Below are 21,676 nucleotides of genomic sequence, written 5' to 3'. Positions count from 1 at the left end.
CAGTAACATGAAAGAAAGGAAAGCAAACGAGGATTCGGAAGGAGTTTTAAGTTGAGGAATGAGGGAGTAATTGTAAATCATTTCGGAGAAGGCAGAATAAGAGGATGTACATCTTTAAGAGTGGCAATGGAATGTTGAATCCTTAAATTATTTTGATGTGTTTTCTAGGGTAATCAGTGTTGTCGGCGACAGAATTGTAGCAGTGTGTCATCCCTGGGTTCACTGAATAATTTCCCTGACCGGCAGATCACTCTTAATAGCATATAAATACATGTGCATTAAGCATACTTGGATCGTATGGACGTGTAGACCAGTCGTGCTGATGGGATGTCGATGGTCAACACCAATACATTTACCCACGCCCGAGAAAAATCCGTCACTTCCGGCGATAAACGTACGCATTCATCATTATTTGAAGTCGCTTAAGTACTCAATACTCGAGAAGATTCATTCCGACACGTCATTTCCCTTTTAAGTGTCCTACTCACTCCCTTTTACCAAATGCCTCCCTCCTGTTGAAACACAATCCAAATGTAGCCATTCGTAAGCAACGAAATTAAATGACGTCGGCAATCACGTTAAAATTTATTATTCGAAAATTTCGAGCTTCATTACTCGGCAACTAGATGGTAATCGACTAAAAGCCCGGCTGGAGTTAATGGCGTGAATTCACCCTCTCCGTGAACGTGGCACCGAGACCTCCCGGGAAGAACCCTAATGAGAGTCACTTTTTTCACAAATGACTTACACACACACACTCACAGATATATATATATATATATATATATATATATATATATATATATATATATATAAAATAAAAAATATATATTATATATATATATATTATATATATATATTATATATATATATATTTTTATACATATATATATTTATATATATATATATATATATATATATATATATATATATTATATATATATATATATATATTTTTTTTTAAAGACTAATAAAATGGTTGACCAGTTTTTTATATGTACATATATATGCTTTTTTATATGATATATATATCTTCCCCTTTTTGTCTAAACTCTTCTCCCCACCCCCAACACCCTCACCCCCCTTGCTCAACCCGATAAAAAGCCACGCCTTCTGAATTGTTCTGGCAGTTAATTAAATATCCACCCCATGCACCCTCAGATGCCCTGTTACCCTGGAGGGAGGGGGGAAAGAAAAAAAGAGGCACGCAAGGAGTTAATTCTCACAGAAAGGCTTCTAACACGTGTCACTGGGAGCACGCACGCCCCTCGAATGCGGGGCGACCACGCGGGCATGGGCCACGCCTCTTTGCAGCGTCTCCCGGCCCCCCTGCCCCTCCCCTCACACACAGAGACACTCGCCCGCTACTCATTTTTTCACTCTCATACGCGCTGCCCCTCTTCTCTGCCGCTGACCGCTTCTTCTTCTTCCCCAGCCGGACTCACTCCTCGCCGCGACAACTTGCGACTCGCGAGGCAGTGTTGCCAATCGCCCTCTTTCCGCCACCCACGTTCCAATGTCGCCTCCGAGGATTTCCATTCGTCCCCAGGTCGGTTACTTAGGAATCATTTATCCGTTTCCATCGCCGCGCACGCAGCCTCGCGCGTCGGCCGAGGAGGACCACGATCTTATTCCATCCGCCAATGAGGTTGCAGCTTTCAAATCGCCAAGCGAAAGCGAAAATAACACCGACGGATCGGAGAACTGGACCCTTAAGTAGGAGCACGAAACGCACTGCGACAGAGGGTCCGTGGGACCAAGTCGAGGATCTAAGTCCTCGGTGAAATGACAACAAAGAGTCAGGGATACGATGTTTGATGCGCCCGATTTAAACAGTTTTTAAGTTCATTAAATGAAGACCACGATGCATTTTTCCACTGTTCTTAATTTTGGTAAATACTAGTTTCAACGCTTACTTGAACTAAAGGCGATTAAATATATTGTAGTGGAAAATGGGTAAAAAGATTTATTAGATAAAATGCAACACAGAAAACGTTCCCTTAGAACAATCTTTTGTTTAAATCAGTTAATATGGGTGTAAAACATTACAAATGGTGTAGACCCCCTTATTATGGATAGTTTTCACATAAGATAGCCAGCCTCTTCCCTATGGAAAAATTCCGGATAGCTTTTTAGAATGCGAACAACTAAAATCATTTATGAATACTAGGAAAGAGAAAGTGGAAAAACAGAATAAAAGTGGCATTTATATGTTAACTTGAAAGGACTGTAGTGCTATATAATTAGGCGAAACGGGGAGATCATTTAAAACGCGAGCTGAGGAACATAAACGCTGTTTTAGGAAATGTGACCTCGCGCAATCTCACTTCGCAAAGCATCTGTGGGAAGAAAATCATGGGGGCGATTTCAACTCGGAACTCTTACACCAGATGGACAAAGGAATGAGGATGGACGAGTGGGAAGAGCTGGAAATCAGGAAAAATTTGAAAAAGGGTCATTTGGTCAACGATTCATTGTTTGAATACCTCTCCCCAATCCTGGAAGTATCCCTTTCCTTCACGGAAAGACCTAACTACCCCTCTGCCCCGCCCCCCACTTAGAACCCCACTAATCGCCTTTCCTGATGCTTCCAACACCCCTCTCCTCCTTCCCATCAACGCCGATCACAACCCCTCCTCATTCCCCCCTCTCTTACCCACCCCTTCCCCAACATGAGCATAACGTCTGTATTTATTCTAAACATGAGCGTATGTGTGTATGGTATGCTTACCAATTCACCCACGGAGGAATTTCCTCAATCTTTCTTTAATGATTTGTTCACAACCTCTCCTCTTCGAATGGAATCCAATTGTATGATATTACTTCACCTTTTAAGTGATTATATATTTGCTGCTATCAGCCAATCAGAGAGAGGAACATTGGACTTTTCTGAAAATACTTTTCAACAATTAAGTCCCAGAATTATAGGGAATAGGGGAATATAGGGGACCGTAATAACTTTGTTCGACCACGCTAGGGTCATATTCGGGTCAAAATTATTCTGGTGTCTATTTACCCCCTGCCACACCCTGGCGTTGGCTTGTAGGGTATATATAAATAAATAAATTGCCGAAGATTTCTTCAAAGTTAGTCGAACGAGTCAAAACTGAATTCAAACATTCCGCATTGGTTTCCTGATTTAAAATATCGCAGCAGGCCGTTCGAGGATAGTTCGTATTATGTCTTCATCCTAGATACTGATTATTCGTTAACTTATGGACTTCACAGGAAAAATGCCAGGGCCCTTACAACACTCCCCCCACGCGCACTTGCAGCAGCTTTAGGGGCATTGTGTATATGTACAGTCTTAATCACTGGCCATTTAGTTTTTAGGTACTCTCCATATGCAAGGAAGTTAAGGACAAAAAGCCCTTCAGCCTATATGTCTCGCTAAATTCCCGAGGTACCAGTCTTACAGGAACAGATAGAGCGACCGAGACGCCCTCAATCACAGCACAGTTTTCAACGAAAGCTTCCAGGGGGCGGCCGCGGAACGTTTTCCTCGATTCAATGCCTCCTCCAACTCTCCCCCATCGCAATGCAATCAGTTGCGTCAGTCGCCTGTGATCCTCTCCTTGACAAAGGTGAAGACGAATAAAAAAAAAGAGGATTACGGAAGACATGCGTGGTGCCAGCGCTTTTTTCCCTCCCTCCATGTGTGATGGGAGCTGGATGAAGTACAGCCCGGCGCCACTTTTTTTCACCCCAACAACCATTCTCGACGCGATGCGAGAAAACCAACAAGCTCGGAACAGTAATCTTCGCACTTCCTACCCTCCGAAATGATTATTCATCCTCGCGTCCTCGATTCTCCATTACGCACACGATAGCGCAAAGCACACTTCATGCCTCTGTATATGCATGAAGGTATGTATGTATATACACGAACAGGAAAGGGCCACCTACTGACTCCCCGAGCACTCCACACTGGGCGGAGGAGAGCGCGAAGGAGGAGGACAATACAATGCCCATGCTAATGCGAAGGTTACCCCACCCGACAAAGGTCGACATCCCTCCTACATCCGCAGTGCCAGGCTCCACAAAACGACAGGGATTTTTTTTTTCGGCCGACGGCGACGCCTCGGACGTGGACTGACGGCGAACACTTGAGCTTCTTCGGAAACGTCAACGCACCGAATTTGAATATGGATTTCGAGTGGTGGCCTCTGCGAGGAGAGAAGGGGTGGGTGGAAGGGCAGAACTGCCTGGGCGTACTTAACCCGCAGGGCGTTTCCTTCGTCTCCGCGCCCCCTGGTGACATTTTCCATCCGAGGGCCATGGTGGGAGTGAGTTCACGTTCCGCACCGATAGGTTGGGCTGTGCGAAATTCATTTACCATTATCTATGGGTATAATGAAAGGAACATCTAAGCGGTGTTATTATAGGGAGATACAGATCAATTAAGTGTTGTCATCGAATGAATTCGACAAGAGTCGCCCTTGATATTCTTACTACGGGAGAGATCAATGTTCCAGAGGTGCGATTTTTCTAGATTTTAAGAAAGCCATCGACAAAGTACACCATACTAAACCACTAGCAAAGCTAAAAGCATAACGCATAGACAAAAATATCCTGGGTTGGATTACGGGGGAAAATAGTAGTGACAGATTGAGTTGGCTCAAATGCATTAGAAGTTACTTCAGGTGTTCCCCAGGGAAGTGTCATTGGAGCTCTTTTATTCCTACTTTACGTAAACGACATTGACTCCGTACTCACAAGTAAGATGCGTTTATTTGCCGACGATGCAGTGGTTTGCCGTGATATCCGTGATCTTGAGGACAGAGCAGCTTTATCATATGACCTTAATGCTATACAACGCTGGTGCGACACGTGGCAAATAGAATTAAACTTTAAAAAGTGCGTGGTCATAAATTTTTGGAAAAAGAGCAATTCCTTCCCGAATGCTTACTGCATTGGGAACACCGAAATGGAATGTATAGACTCAATTAAATACCTAAGCGTTACCCTCACTCACGATCTCTCCTGGGTGAAACACATGCGGGGAATATGTGGACAAGCTAACAAAGAATAAGGATTTATTAGAAGACTACTTGACAAACGTGATGAAAAAAAGGTCAAAGAGGAATGTTATCTGCCGTTAGTTATGCCTCACTTAGAATACGCTGCAAATAAATGGGACCCTCACGAAGTTGGATTGATTGCCGAATTGGATCGCGTGCAGCGTGGAGGAGCTAGATATGTAAAATGTAGTAATGACAAACTTAGTGGCGTATTCAAATTATAAGAGCAGCTAGGCTGGGAATCACCCACGGAGCGAAGGTTAAATTATAGATTAAACCTCTTGAATAAATTGGCAGGGCGTCTCTTTAGCAGTGATGTTGAAAATGTATTATTACCCTCATCGTTCTACGGTAGGAGAGATCATACTAGTAAAAATAAAGAGATTAGATGTAGAACAGATGGATTTAAGATGTCGATAGGATCATGTTCGGGCAAAGTTATTCTGGCGTGTGTTCACATCCTGCCACACACCAATCCGGTGGATTGCAGGGAATATACAAATAAATAAATATCGTCCTAAAATCGCATTTCATCAACATCTGATCTCCCCCACCGCACTCCACTCTTTTTGTCCATCGTAGATTTGCTCATTAACTACAGGGATTGCATCTTCACTATCGGTCGTCTCATGGGAGGGTTCTGTACCTCTTGAATGTGCGCGCAGCAACAATATCGTTCTTTAAGTTTATGTATCGTCCTATCAACGATGCCATCATCACTTATGCGATATATATAGAATTTCCACAAATCGCATCATTAAAATAGTTCACATCGATACAAAAAAATATCGACATGGTTTCCACAGTGATCATATCGCGCAGTCACGCCAACGAGTCTATTGCGTCGAACACGGGCGCGAAAAAAATCAGTTCTGCTCGGGAAGTTTCAGCGCGGTCACATGGTAATGGACGTGCTATTTTTTCGCGTAAGGCTTCAGGGCCAGGAACCAAATATAACTCATTATTTTTAATTGTACGTACAGACATATAATTAATTCACACTAAGAATAATCAAATCCCTTCAACTGAAAGGTTTTTATAATTTTGTTTCCTTTAATTTAACAAGCTACGGTTTTGTGAACGACCAGTAAATGTGAAAAAGATCGAAATATTCTGTACACGGGACAGCAATCAATTCAACCGTAGCCTAACAGAGGATTTAAACAGAAAAAGAAGAGGTAAGTCTCGAGAGATATGCTGGCAATACAAAATAAGTTACGAGGAATGCATGCCACTAAGGACAACTACACAGGCAGCGGGGGACCTTACATCGAGTATGAATGGAAAGATGTTTGGGCTGAGAGCTATCAAAGGCTTTGATTGATCCCTTCCTCCCATCTGGCTATAACAGCTGACAAGTAGCGAGCGCACTGACGCCCTAGAGCGAACACTTTCAGGTAGGTAAATGGCGTCGAAAGCTTACTATATATATATAGTAATAGTATATCGTGTATATCCACGATATCCTGCTGCACCACAGTTGCGTCAGATGTCAGCAGGGACTACAGAGAGACTGTAAGGAGGTTTTATACAAATAATTAGTTAAAGAGTACCATGAACTCTCACCATTACCTCTTTTTACTCTAAAGCTCACTGTTCCCCACGCTTTATTTTGTCAATCCTCAGAAGTCACCATATTTAAATGAAAACGTTTCTTCACCCCGAGTGAAGTGAACTATAGTTTGTTAGTTCACCTGCATGATGAAACCCTCCAAGCCTAGCCAAGCACTAAGAAGCGTGGTAGAGGTTATTTCGTAAAAAAAATCACCATGCACCATCCAAATTGCATGATTGCCATAAGTTGAGATCAAGTGGAATTTAAAAAATTTAAGAGACAAAAATTCTTTTTGAATACAAACAATTGGGGTATTAAGATTCCAGTTCAACTCCCGCGAGACCAGCTGCGACGTAGTATTGGTTACGTACAATTACAGAGATCCATTACTGGCTTCGCTGGCTGTCCACCGTCACTGTATAACAATATACAACATACCCCCTTATACGGTATTCTTGACCACCATTTCATTTGCCATAATGACCTTCACATTAGTCATTTTGGTCAAGGCACGAGTATATAGCCATATGAATACGTGAAAAATGAAATAAACAATTCATCATTATCATGTTAACTTAGAAAATCAACGGCAGCTCCATTTGACTTTAACAGCATACGATAGTTGACGTTCCTGACTACGTGACACGCAAATTCCCGAGTAGTCATATCCGATGTCGAACCATCTGTTCTAGATGGCATTTATTTAAGTCATGATTGAGGCCAGCCTCTTGTAATTCTAGGCGAACAACAATAGAATTCCACAATTCCAATCCCCTAGACGTCCCTCAAGAAGATCCCAGAAAATATCTCTGAACCTTAAGCCAACCGTGTCCTGAAACTTACCAGCCGATCTAAAAGCCCTTTAAAAACAGTCCTTTTTATTAGAAGGAATTTAATTTTGGCAACATTGGATTATTATTCCGAGGCATGATTTTCAATTGCCAATGATAACCCTTCATTGGCAACCCATCATATAAATAATATCCCTAAATATAACTAAAACATTAAAATTCGAAAATTATGCACTATAGGCAAGTGACCAAGTTTGCAACTGTAATTAGAACCAGCTGACTCCGTAAGCGCTAATAATTACTACGACTTGCCAACTAATTTGTGGTTTTGAGACACGGAAAATGTGTTTACTGTCAAGTGCTGACTCTCCTAAGACAAACGGTCAATTAGACTATCGTGAATCGAAAATCACTGATTGCTAATATCTTTAATATGAGTTTTGTGATTTCATTTTCACTGCGACTATTATCCCAGCTAAATGGAAACTCGACATTGTGGAGGAGTACAAGGCCATAGAGAACAGCATATGATGCCCATGTACGAGACGTTTTGGGCGCGAAGTAAAGCGGAAAATGAGTGCGAAATAACCAGAAGCTGAGCCCGACAAAAGAGGAGAAGACGTCACCAAAAAAAAAGGATGCAAAAAATAAACAACTTTAAGGCAATATAAAAGATCGGCGGCATCTCCCGCAGTTTCTTGGAATTTGGCAATATAAAGGAATTCACGACGCGTCAACGAAGTGGAGGGCTGCAGTCAGTTAAAATCTGCACTCTTGAATGTTATAAAATGATTGGAGTCCTAATATTAAATACAAAGGAAATGGAAGTCTTCTTATTGAAAAAAATCACTCTAGCATCCTCCAAGCAATTCCAACCCGAACTCCTAATGCATTGGGAACACCGAAATGGAATGTATTTTTTTTAAGGTAATCTACCGGTTAAGGTAGGTTTTTGGATGGACAAAACTACCAAACAAATATTTTATTACTCCTAACAAAACAAAAAATCCATCAACCTACTCTATATCAGGTCATTCTTCATCTCTGAGTACTTCCTTCCTCCCTTCATCCCGTCCAACATCCCTATCCTGTTCCTTCCCTTTCCACTTTTGCCCAACATTCTACCCTCTATCACAGTCTTCAACATCCCACTGCCGGTCAACAACCCCTTCATCCACTTTTCCTGCCTCCATAGGATTCCTCCCAACAAACCCCTCTCTTCGCCCACCATACCAAGTACTTCCTCATTTGTTTTCTTCTCTGTTCATTTCACCTTCTCCATTCTTCTCCACACCCACATTTCAAAAGCCTCCAGTCTACGTCTGTCCTCCTGCTTCAATGACCACGTTTCCGCACCGTACATAGCTACGCTCAATATCAAAGTTTTTATGAGTCTTTTCTTAACATCCTTACTCAACGTCCCCGTCATCAACTCCCTCCTCCTTGTGAAAGCCTCTTTGCCTAGCGCAATTCTTCTCCTTACGTCCCTACTACTTTGACCGTGTTGGTCCAAAACACTACCGAGATACGTAAACTGTTCTACCTGCTCTAGTTTTTGCCCTCCTATTTTAATGTTAAGCTTGGCCTTTTTCTTTCTAGAAAATCGCATAACCTTTGATTTATTAATATTGATTCTCATCCCATACCTGTCACACTTAATTTCCAATTCACTCAGCAATGCTTGCAGCCCCTTGGCTGACTGACAAACTAAAGCTTGGTCATCAGTGAACCTAACTGATTTTACGAATTCCCCGCCCAATTTCATTCCTACCTCCAGTTCTTCCCATGCCTCTTTGATCATTTCCTCTGCATACAGATTAAACAGCAACGGTGATAATGGGCAACCCTGCCTTACACCCCTTCCTAACACTGCCCATCCTGACTCCCCGTTTCCCACCCGCACCTGAGCAGTCTGAGACATGTACAGGTTGCGGATTAGCCTCCTTTCCCTCCAATCTATTCCTATTTTCTGCAATATACTCATTAGTTTTTCCCAATTCACTCTATCAAACGCTTTTTCGAAATCTACGAAACAGGCAAATACCTCCTGGTTGTGCTCTATATTCCTCTCGATTAATAATCTCATTACTGCAATGGCATCACGCGTACCTCTCCCCTTCCTAAACCCAAACTGATCATCCCCTAAGTAATCATTTGCCCTACTCTCTATCCTTTTGTTTATGATCCTGAGAACAACTTTAGCAGCGTGGGATAGCAAACTAATTTTCCTATAGGGAGGAAGAGGCTATATGGGCTGATCCGTAGTATTTATGAGGAGGGAATCTGGCCGGAAGACTTTGTGAGATCAGTTTTAGTTCCTATTCCGAAAAAGTTAAAGGCCACGTCATGTGAGGACTATAATGGAATGTATAGACTAAATTAAATACCAAGGCCTTACCCTCACTCATGATCTCTCCTGGGTGAAACACATACGGGGATTATGTGGACAAGATAAAAAAAATTAGGATTTATTAGAAGAGTACTTGGTAAATGTGATGAAAAGGTCAAAGAGAAATATCATGTCGTTAGTTATGCCTCACTTAGAATATGCTGCAAATGAATGGGATCCTCACGAAGTTGGATTGATTGCAGAACTGGATCACGTGCAGCGTGGAGGAGCTAGATATGTAAAACGTTGTAATGATAAACCTAGTAGGGTATTCAAAATATTGGAGGAGCTAGGCTGGGAATCCCTCACAGAGCGAAGGTTAAATTACAGATTTAAGCTCTTGTATATGAATTGGGAGGAGGTTTATTTAGCAGTGATGTTGAAAAAGTATTACGACCCCCATTATTATACTACGGTAGGAGAGATCATGTCAATAAAATGATATATATTGAGGGTAGAACAGATAGATTTAACATGCCATTTTGTCCACGAACGATAGGGGATCATAACAACATTGTTCGACCGCGGTAGGGGTATGTTCGGGTAATATTATTCTGGTATTCACCTCCTGCCACACACCCTGGCGGTGGCTTGCAGAGTTTATATAAATATAAAATATAATATTCCTTCCAGTTTATTTACGAGTAAGGCAATCACAATTGAAATGTTACAGTCATGATTCTTCGTAAAATGCCGAGTATACCCCATCCAGTGACGGCAAAAAATGGGATTCCAGAGTGAATATTATCTTAAATGCTAAGTAAATATGAGTAGCATTGAATGAGGATCGCGATGGCGACGAAGGAGAAAGCACGAGCCGTGCCATGGATGAGTCACTCGCGATGCCCTCGGATGAAACCTTTATGGGTCCGCATGTCGAACTAAAACATGACTTCCCAAAGTTTGGTACGCAGATCATTTGAGGCCCATGAGTTTTTCCTACTGGCAGTCCGATTTTTCAAAGTAAAATCCTTAAAAGTAATTCCTTGAGTGAAACAATTAGGTGCTCACTAACCCACCTCAATGTCTGATGCACTTAAAAATATTGTAAATACCTCTTAAACGATGTAACTGAACACACATTTGTATAATTGCAGTATCAAGAGTATTGCCGTACAGGTACTCAGAAATCATGAGTACGAAATTATCTCCCAGTCGTTTATTTCAACGAATTTAAAGGATTGAATGCAATGGATACAATTTCTCTGCCATCCCTCTTTACAGATAATTTTGTCACCAAAAGTTGATCACTAACTTCAACGCCGTTTTAAGATGAATACGTACGAAGGAAGCTTTACCTTGTGTCCCGTTGCTACGCGCACCGTGAAACATTTTAAATGTATCTCCAATCAATCCAACCTCAAATATATTATTTGAACTATTTAATGTGACTACGTTAAATTACTGCCCTTCATTAACTTTTCCTACCTTCCTCGGGGACGCGTGATTGCAATTCAACAAACCTCAATGAAACCGATGCCAGGCAAACCATCCCTCGACTTATTTCGAGTATCGATGCGTTGTTAAGTTTTCGATAGACCTCCCGTTTGAGCTGACCTCTCGTATGACGTAGCATCCTCCCACGCTCACACGTACTGACAATGGAACTCTTTCAGAATTATTTACAATCGTAGAGACCTCAAAATAGGTCTAAGAATGCAAATTGAGAGGAATATCTTTTTTCATTTAAAATTTCAAATTAGGTATTTTATTGCATGGTATAATCCTCATATATGCACTGTTGAGTGTATACAGACAGAACATTCCCCTCCTCTCTAATTATCCGACGTTGGTCTTAACTTGATACAATACGCATAATGTATAGACTAACATAATAAACTCGTCTAAATAACCATAACGAAGGGGTGGGCATGGTATTGAAGATGCCACATTCAAAAACATTAAATCAACGTTATGTGAAACGATCGAAAATTGAATGATATTTACAAGTAATGAATAACCAAGAACGGAGAAATAAGTTCAGTAGATAAGGGCCATTGCCTCAAACCTACGACAAGAGTAACTATATAACAAAATACTTCAGTCCTTTCAAAACAGATGCTTTTCCTACTTCGGGAAATAATCCTAATGACCCCACGTGATGGTTAACTGTGTATATATACATTGCAGAAAATTGAAAAGTCATCGATTTATACGCTAATTTTTTTCAGCATTAAACTCAATTGGAACAGGAACAGCTTATTTACCACCAACAGCCGACGCTTTGGGTAAGTGACGGGGGTTTTCACACTGTCTTTGCCAGTACTTACACATGGGACAACCAATATATATCTCTCCCGGCCCCCTCGTTACACCAAAGGCCTATGACCCCCACGGGGCTGCAGGAGAAGTCGTCCTGGGAGACGTAATTCTAAATCCGGAGGCGAGACACAACGCTGAAGCGGCACATAATCGGCTAGATTGAGTGCAGCATGGACCTTCAATTCCAGTGATCTTCACAAGGAGAAGAGAAAGACAGCACTGCACACGATCGGCACACGTCACAAGCAACAGCAGTCGAGGTGGCAGTAGTCCCGAGAGGAAATTCCTCTCGGATCCAAAACGAAGAAACAGACTCGCCGGCAACTAGGCAATCGCCGCCGACTGGACCGCAGCGGGACGTCTTCTCGTAGCCTCGGGAAGCGTGTTAATTTGGTGGACAGGGAGCCCGGACGACATCTTTACCTGACAGTATTAGAGATTGCAATCCGAATCTAATGCTGCCCGGTAAGATGTGAACAGACGCTCCGCTAAGATGCGCCGAGTGAATGTGCGTGTCTTCTGGGGCAGGCCGGCGGGCGGGATGACACCGCGGCAGTACGTTGACGCGGGCGGTGGCACGCTCACAAGATGGCGGCGTCCGCTGCCACATGTCGTCGTGCGTGGATTGGGGGGTCCACCTACTCTCTCTCCATCTCCGAACCTCAGCCTCCCACCCAGGGAAGGGGAAAAATGAAAAAAAAATAGCTTCGTCCCCTCCCAAGGTTTGCATCACATGCACGTAAGCTCCAGAAAAAAATGAAAGCGGGCGATAGATTATGTACATATATTAATGCATACACTTCGAGGAATGTTGAGGCGAACGGTATTACAATCATAACCAAATATTAATCACCAGCAAGCGATGATATGCAGGAGGGCAGCAAGTTCATCATTAACAGTTAAATATTGACTTCCTTTCAATGGTCACATTCAATGATAACTCAAATTTTCACTAGTAATATACTTAAGAATTAGAGAAGTGAACCTTAGTCCTCCTTACGATATTTCAGGATTTGGGAAATTATGAGGCTGAAAGCAGATCCAAGAAAATTAGGTATTGCTGTGGCAACAGTCAACAGCTGTTACTTTCATCTCTTTTAATTTCCCAAAGATGAGGACAATATGAAAAAATTGCGAGCTGTGAGCTCGAGTGCAGCCAGTTAGTTACAAGTAGTGGTAGCACAAAAGATGGAGCCAGCGCCATCCGCAGGCAGAGTACCGAACTTAGGAAGCGATACAATATATGATGGGATAATAAAACTACAGAAGGATGCAATTAATCGTTTCATTACTTGGGGGATCGCACTCCCAACATGCCTACAGCAAGAGAGAAACCCCGTCCAATCCTTATATTTAACTCATGATTAGGGGCAAATAAGGCTTTGATTTCTCTCAGTCCAGATTTCTTCTAACTTCATATTTGCTAATCTTTCCTTCAAATTGCAAATATAAAACTAAACGACCACCAAATGATCGTGTCTCGATTATGAAACAGAAAATGAAAAAAAAGTACTAGAGGTATTTGTGAATACTTGAAAAATGAACCCAATCACTGAAGTCTACAAGAAGACCTGAAATTTAAATGACTGTCGTAATTGCTATCACATATTTCGGGAGAATTGGGGTGGTAAATTAGTACAAGTGGTAAGGACGAGACCGCATCAGCCCACTCCGAAGACACAACCGAATACAAAACCTTATGACGATATAAAAGAGATGAACCCTTATGGCTGTTTTTGGATTACCACGACAAAAATCAAGCCATAAAGATGATTAGACCAAAACCACTAACAATTCTTAACCACCATGGCGAGAAAGGAAAGGTGGGGGTGGATACGGGGATGAAGGAACCAATGAAAGAATAAGCAAATTATGAGAAATAGGACCGTTGAAAGGTTTTCAGCCATAAGCAGAGCTCACTACGAGAAAATTACTAATGGAATTAGTAAGCAATTAATTGGTCGTCGTTATAAATAGAACATTCATCACAAAATAACAACACTGGCAGCACATGGGTACAAATTAAAGCAGAAAAAATACATCGACGACGGCCGAGTTTATTAGCGCCATTGCGGACGGGAAAAGAGGGAGGATGAAGAGAAACCCGGCGTCGGCATAAGCCTACTCCTAACGAAAGACCCTAAAGGATCCGCGGCTTCGCGTCCCGTCCGATGGACGGCTCACTCACTCAAAGTGCCCTCCAGAAAGCACCTTAAGTAGGGACACCACTGAAATATATCTGCCGCCTCTGAGATTTGAACCCGGGCTCTCAGGGTGGGAAGCCAGTACGTTAGCCACCTCACCTTCCCGATCCCCATGGTCTCTTCGAGTTTGGACAAGATTATTATGGACAAATACTCTCGGTGATTATAGAAACCATTTCATCAGCTAATGAGAGATAGACGAAAAGCTCTTTTGGTGTAAAGGGTTTCCCATTGAAGGGCTTTAGCATTTCTCTTTTAACCTATCAGTTTGAACGAAGGGTGGAAGGGTGATAAATTTTAGCCTGCTTCGCCTTCGTCTCAGCGCGCACTTCTTTACGAGGCATAGGACCCTATATGTGACAACAAACGACGCTAAGTCGATCCTTAAACATTCGGGATCAGACGCAAAACCAAATTAGCTCCTCGAGGCGAGCCTGGCGAGGCATGTCGAGGGGACTAGTCAGTAATGAGTGAACTCTAGCGATTATTAGCGAGCGAAATGAGAATTGGACCTGGTGCGCATTATATCAGCTTTCGACTCCGGCAAATCGGAAGCATGAAAATCCTTAACTTCACAAACTTACTTGGATTGGTAAAACCTGGATACTCCCACTTACACTGTCCGTGGAGACATCGTGAATACCTCGTTCCTGACGAAGCTAAGTGGTATTTACTTCTTTGTCGTTTTCTGTTTAAGGAATAAATTAAACCAACAATATTAAGTAAGCCACGTTGGGATGCTTTGGTCCCAAGTTAAAGTATTCGCCAACTCAGCCAAGATGAGAAGGAAAATATCACCGACGCATTCCAGAAATTAGAGTTTCAGACGTAATTGAAGAGCAATATCGCAATTCAAGCACCGTTTGTTCAAAAAATTGATCTTAAGAAGCGGAACTAATACTTTGACGAGTTAAATCTTTTGGGGAAATGCAGAAGAATATTAAGTAACGATCCCAAAACCCGCGGCACTTTTCACGTTAATCGAAACGATTGGGGGAGATAAAGAGAGCCCGTGGAGATGGGTAAAGTCGAAGAGATCCTAACGAATCCACGGTGCGCCGTTAGAAACTCTGCGAGATCAAGACGGAAAGAGCGCGGTGACGCCAACCACCTTACTCGCCATTTTTAGACACCGGCCGAGTGAGTTGACACTCGGGTTTTAATCCGAAACGACGTCCCGACCACCATCGGGTACTGCCGCGTGGCGACCGCGCACTCCCACAGCAGCGACACACGGAGAATTCCTCAACGGGGAACTGGGCACAAGATTTTCCAAATGACAATTGGGCTGTTCCTGATCTAAAATCTTGCGAACAAGCGCTAGGCAATGAGGTAACCCCATGACATTAACAGTACCCTTGCTAAATGAAAATCCATTCCGTTAGTAAATGCGTGGAATTGGAATTATTTAATGGACGAGCAGATGTTTCAAGACTACTACTACCTACTCTCACCAATATCTACGACAATTTTGCATTAAGTAAGACAATCAAATGGAAGACAATTTTACATAAAACTTGTCAAAATAACAAGCGTATAGTTATCAGAATAGACAAGACCTTGTAAATACACATTCATTACGCGTAGAAGTGTAACATTCAGAGGTAGAGGAAACCACTTGACGAGCGGGCAGTTGTAGTTTCCCCCACCAATGCCGGGTACTCACAGCTTGTCCGTCCTTCCACGCTTCGTGGTACGGACCATCCGCACCAACCTCCCGAAGCCTCATCCTCCTTCCAGGGTGTCAGTGAAACACCACCATCACCGAACTCCCCTCGCACGCTAAAGGAGGCTTCTGCGTGGGACGGCTGGTCTGCAAGGATGGAGATGAATTTCCGTGGGCGTTTCCGGGAGATGTTCTCTCTCTCTCTCAGTAGAGGAAATGTAGTAGTAGCACCGAAGGTCGATAATTACTCGCGGGGGACCTTGATCGAACGACTCCGGGAGGTACTATTGGGGGGAAGCTTGTCCCCACTCGACGGAATCGGGAGTCGCACTGCTGACCGCTTTAGAGGGAGGAGATACGGCCTCCAAAAGGAGTCATGTGTCCACCCCACACCAGTCACTTCAATAATCTCCCCCTCCCCCCACACCGCCATTCCATACGCTGATACGCACTCTTGGGGTCACGGAATTTGCTTCCTCAGATTAGTGGGGGTAGGGTTCGAACCTGGAAGCGAGGGGTGGCACTCGTGTGGAGGATTGCGGTCGAGGAGTAACGGAGGGGGAGGGAAGAGATAGCGCTGTGGCGACCAGAAGGCCCCCTAAGGTCGGAGGGCGAGCGCCCGATGCCCCCTCTAAACCCTCAACACGTACGTAAAACCACACACACTCCACTCGCACTGGTGCTGCCTTCAGAGCGCAGGCCACCATCTAATCTGTCGCCCTCGCAACCCTGCCTCCTTTCCCCCCTCAAATCCTTCGGTGGGAGGGGTCACGATGGAGTCACCGCCTCCTCACTCCGCCGCTCCCCTCCTCCAGGACAGACCGCCGCCTCTAACTCTACCCCTTGCCCTGCAGATAGCGCGCCCCCTTCGCCCCGAGGCCCCGAAAACCCTTCCCCCCCACACACTCCTCTTATTGCATAGACTGTGCGCGGGGGACAGAACAGTGCCTTGTGCGCTACCTCCCCAACCGCGGGTTTTCTCTTGGGGTAGTGGTGCTATTGCTGCCGACGCCCCACGACTCCCTTGTTATCGCTCCCTCCCCTACGGACGAGATGGGGTTGTGCAAGTGGTGCGTGGCGGATATCCGGCCACGGGGCGACAGCCAGGCGCAGAGATTCCACCCCCCTACGAGCGGGACTCACATCGCCCACGCGGAGGAATCTCCAGTTTGGTGGTCCGAAGTCCTCCATTCCCAGGGATGGTGCACGGAATGGGTAGGGCGGTGTAAGGATCGGGAGAGGGCACCGCCCATTGCTCCGCATGGAGACTGTCTCCTCCCACGTGGTCGCTCTCTCTGCCGTGGCGCCCCTCCGGGCGGGTGGCTTCATCCTCTTCTTGTCTCCGTCGCCGAGGTCGAATGTTTCCGAGCGGCGCTGCAGTCGGCGACGAGTTAAGCAAGAGCAATTTGAGTCGCAGATGCGCGATATGTGCTGCGGAAAGAAAATTCCAGACACCACACACACGATAGCTGCAGACGGGGCGAAGGAAATGATCTGGGCAAAAATCAGACATCGGCAAGACGACGGAGTATGAGATCTAACTCATGATTTGGCGCAACAGGTGGAAGCCAGTGTTTCTCCTAATTTGGAAGGTTTCGAGCCTCTTACTGACCGAAAATATTTGCCACAACCTTTCAGTAAATAAGTATGCAAATGATATTAAGTACCAGGTTTATAATATATATCCCGATGGCATTTTTCTTATTAATTAACGACTCAGGTTATATATATATATATATATATATATATATATATATATATATATATATATATATATATATATATATATATATATATATATATATATGAAAGACAAGTATTTGACACATCAGAATTCTACAATGCCCTTTCAATAACTCATAGTGACGTGGAGCTCAATTTCTCGCATCATCTTTCACTTAAAGAGGAATCATTTTTCGAAACGTGATCGGGTTCTAAGGCCGCTGGGTGTCCCTCCCGAAGGAAAACTTTTCAACGATTGCGGATAAGGGGTGCCCAATTGTAGTTAACCTTAGCCGTAAATGTCTTGAAGGCGTGCGAACTTCAATTCGTGGGAGAGCTAAGAACATAAAAAGCTCATCCCATATGGAGACGTGACGACCAAGAGTTTGAGAACAGCTAACGGTAGCGAGAAATAACGATTAATAGATTGAGCAATGAATCTAATTGTAAGACGGTAAAACAATACGCAGCAGTTTCTCTAGAGCGCGTGTGATTTTCGTATTTACTTCACCTTGGACTATACCAGAAACTCAACCAGTAAAACATTGAACAAGCCTGGGCGTGCGTGATAGTAGTTACCGATTGGCACCCCAACCTTCCAGCCGGCGTGTCGAGACCGTGGTCACCCTGACAGTCCAGTTGATCTTTTCCCTGGACACACTTTCAATGTTTTAGGATCCTCAAACTAATTGAAAAATATAACTCGGCAAGATCATTTCATATATACTTTAATAAATTCATGCAACGGAGTCGCGCTCTTTTCGACAGTATCCGAATTAACTTTTTTTAAATTTAAATTTTGGGTATTTCAACTCCTAAGTTTTCGGTTTAATGCTAAATAAATCATAAGCTGGTTCGTAGCAATTGAAGTCGCCAGTCACTGTTTTCAGTGCCTTCCTTGGTATTTAAGGTATCCCAAATTGAACTAATACCACCAGATATCTCAATGGCCTTTCCCATTCAAAAATAGAAATGCATTGGGTTTCGTCACAAACATGTTACTACAAGCAAAGACTGGATGGACACCCCGCATGAACTTGTACGAACAGAGAGCTACTTTCAACAGTTTCATATTCCTGTAATCTGCATCAAGGAAATGGAATAAAATAGCAACAGCTTTAACAAAAATCTTTGAAGAAGTAAGGAAACGATTACTCCGGTGAAAACGGAAATAAAATAGCCAAATCTCACAGTTTTTGGATGAAAAACTATATGCACCCTATTAGCTGAAAGCGAGACAGCAAAGATTTCAATTCTTCCAATTAAGTACGTTGGTGCAATTATTTTGGCCTTTCAACAAGAAACTGCACTTCCGTACACCATAACGACCGCTATCCAACAACAGTGTTATTGAAGCCAATTAAATCAAAAATACATGAGGAGTAAATAATAAAACTGTTGGGGTAATCACTGATACCACCCATACTTGTACATACTAGGGAAAATGGAATCCATCCTTGATAAATTGTTTATATCTATAACGCCTTCATTACCAATCTTCAAATACTTCGAGGAGGAGAGGATTGATACGAGCTATTTCGATTAGCGAGGGCATGTTGAAGGCGAGAGTAATTTTGACCGTATCTAAAACTTACCTCAACACCTATGATACCAATATGAGCTCGAGTTTCTCCACGAGGATGTGACAACTATAATTCGATTACCATAATTCCTAAATGAAAGAGCCGGACGATTATGGGATAACAGTAAAACCACAACGGGGAGGTTAAATCTTGCTCCGTTTGAGTGCATGAATCATTATAAAAATTAAAGTCAATTCGGTCAGTGGACTCATTCAATATCGAATATAATTTAACTAAGTAATAATTTTTTTTACCTCCAAAAATGTTGCATAAGAGTGAAAGCACGCGGGGTTGTAATTAGTATTTAAGGTTTTGCAATGCCTTCTTCCTAACACTATCGCTCTTCGTTTTAACGACGCAAATGAAATTTGTTTTTGAACATACAACCGAAATTGAAAGCATTACCAGAAACGTCACCGTATCATTCCAAATTGGAAGGATATCGACCGGGGAACTTGATTTCCTTCGATAGCAATAAATGTAAATGATTCCACCTGGTTCCAACTATTTCCATTACACGGTATTCCATATTTTTGTTTCAGTCACAATTCGATTCGGTGAAAACTTATACCGCGACACGAGACATTTCTCCTTACACGAAACTTAACGAACACAAGGCATTTAATCACATTGCAAGACCGCGATAATACGAGCAACCATGCCTCCATACCTCGTACAACCTTGTCGGGCGAGGAAGCCATTTCCCTTCGAGTCACATTTGTTCCAGAAAAAGGAAGAACAGCCTACATCGCCCGTGACCCCTTCCGGCACACCCCGCCGGAGTATTACACTAAGGGGATGATTTATTTCGAGCACACGACATATATTTAAGTTCAATTCAACAAACAAATTCAATCAGAAACAAAATCAACAAACAAATTTCAATCAGAATTTTTTTTAAATACGACAAAAATTCAACTACCTTTCGAACCATTAATAAATGAACTGATAAAGACGTTGAAGGCATCTTAAACAATAATTATTACCACTGTGTGAAAGATTCCACCCAAAATATCGCTCTCTTACAATCTCACATGGTTTTAAACGCTACCAATATTTGAAGACTGTATAGCTGTTGGCGGCATGGGATGTCGATTTTCAAGTATCACGTAATATTCCTCCTACGCCGGCACTTTCACTCCACATATGGTAATATGCAACCAGAATTATTTACTTACGGGATCAAAGTATACATAAATACTACTCCCATCAATCTGGGTTCTACACACCTCTATCATGCAACCAATTTGCAAATTACAACAACCTCCCGGGGAATTGTAAAATATCAACACTCGAAGGTAATATCGCATGGGCGTGGTGCCACTAACGCCACAAACAGCAGGTTCTGTTGCCGTTGTGCCGCCCACCATCCCTCGCATCCCGTCAACCTATCCACTGCGCCCCCACCGCACCCAGTCCCACCCCTAGATCCCACTTCATCCTGCGTAAGCCAGTCGCGGACACCGCACGCGAAAGGGGTGAACGCACCGAGACAACCACGCACGCACACACCACCGTCGACCGTCGCACCGCGAAAAAAGATTCGAGGTGGCAGAGGAGGGAGGGGGGGAGAAGGGGAGGGTGGGAAGGGCATTCCCTGCCTCGCTGACCCCTCCCGTTCGAATGGATCGACGCAAAGGGAGAGAGGAGAAATGCGCAATTGTCGGGGAGATAACGAGATGAAAGGATGGGAAAAAACAAATGAAGGGGAGACTGAATAAAGGAGGGGGGTTGAAGAGAGAGAGAGAGAGAGATATGATGGACACGGAAGGCAGGCGGCGAAGGCCAAATTGTCCCCTCTCAACCCCACGCTTCCTTACAACTGCGTCAATATAGCCATCTATATGCACGTCAACTCATTACATTGTCGTAATTCAACCCTCCTATTAGGTAAAATGTGGAAAATTTAACGAAGTGTAGACGAACCGTTCTACTTTATAAATCGTATCCGGTCATTTGAGATGGTGTCAACTGTGAAAAAACGTTATTAGATATTTTTTGTTCCATCCTTGGCCTCGGGGCAGATTTTTTTCGTTCTCCGTACTGCCTCCGAGCACTTTTTCATATCAAAACGTAGGCTCTCTTACGGTTCTCAACAGTTCTTGATACTCGGAATCAATCTAATACTAGGTTTCATCCGATTGTGATTCACAGAAAGATATTACGGCTATCTATTACCTTCATAGAATTTTGGACTGATTGTGTTTGAACGATTAAAATGGCCATCGATTTCATAAATTTAGCAAAAATGTCTCTCGTTTGTTCCATTGATTTGATAAAGAATACGCACTTCCTCATCGACTGTCCGAAATAAAATGTTCAATGCCCGACATGAAAAATTACCATCACGATAATTCACCGCCGAAATAAATCATAACAGTGGCACCAATTCCTTTAGCAATGCATCCTACGACAAGTAACGAGAAATAATTAGAACATCAATGTCTACGGAGATATATTTCGAATTTAATATAATCCTCGAA

This window comes from Hetaerina americana, unplaced genomic scaffold, assembly GCF_022747635.1.
Source record: "Hetaerina americana unplaced genomic scaffold, ioHetAmer1.1.p SCAF_4, whole genome shotgun sequence".
NCBI classification, from domain to species: Eukaryota; Metazoa; Arthropoda; class Insecta; order Odonata; family Calopterygidae; genus Hetaerina; species Hetaerina americana.
The sequence above is the reverse complement of the archived record's forward strand: the minus strand, read 5'-3'. Positions refer to the sequence as shown.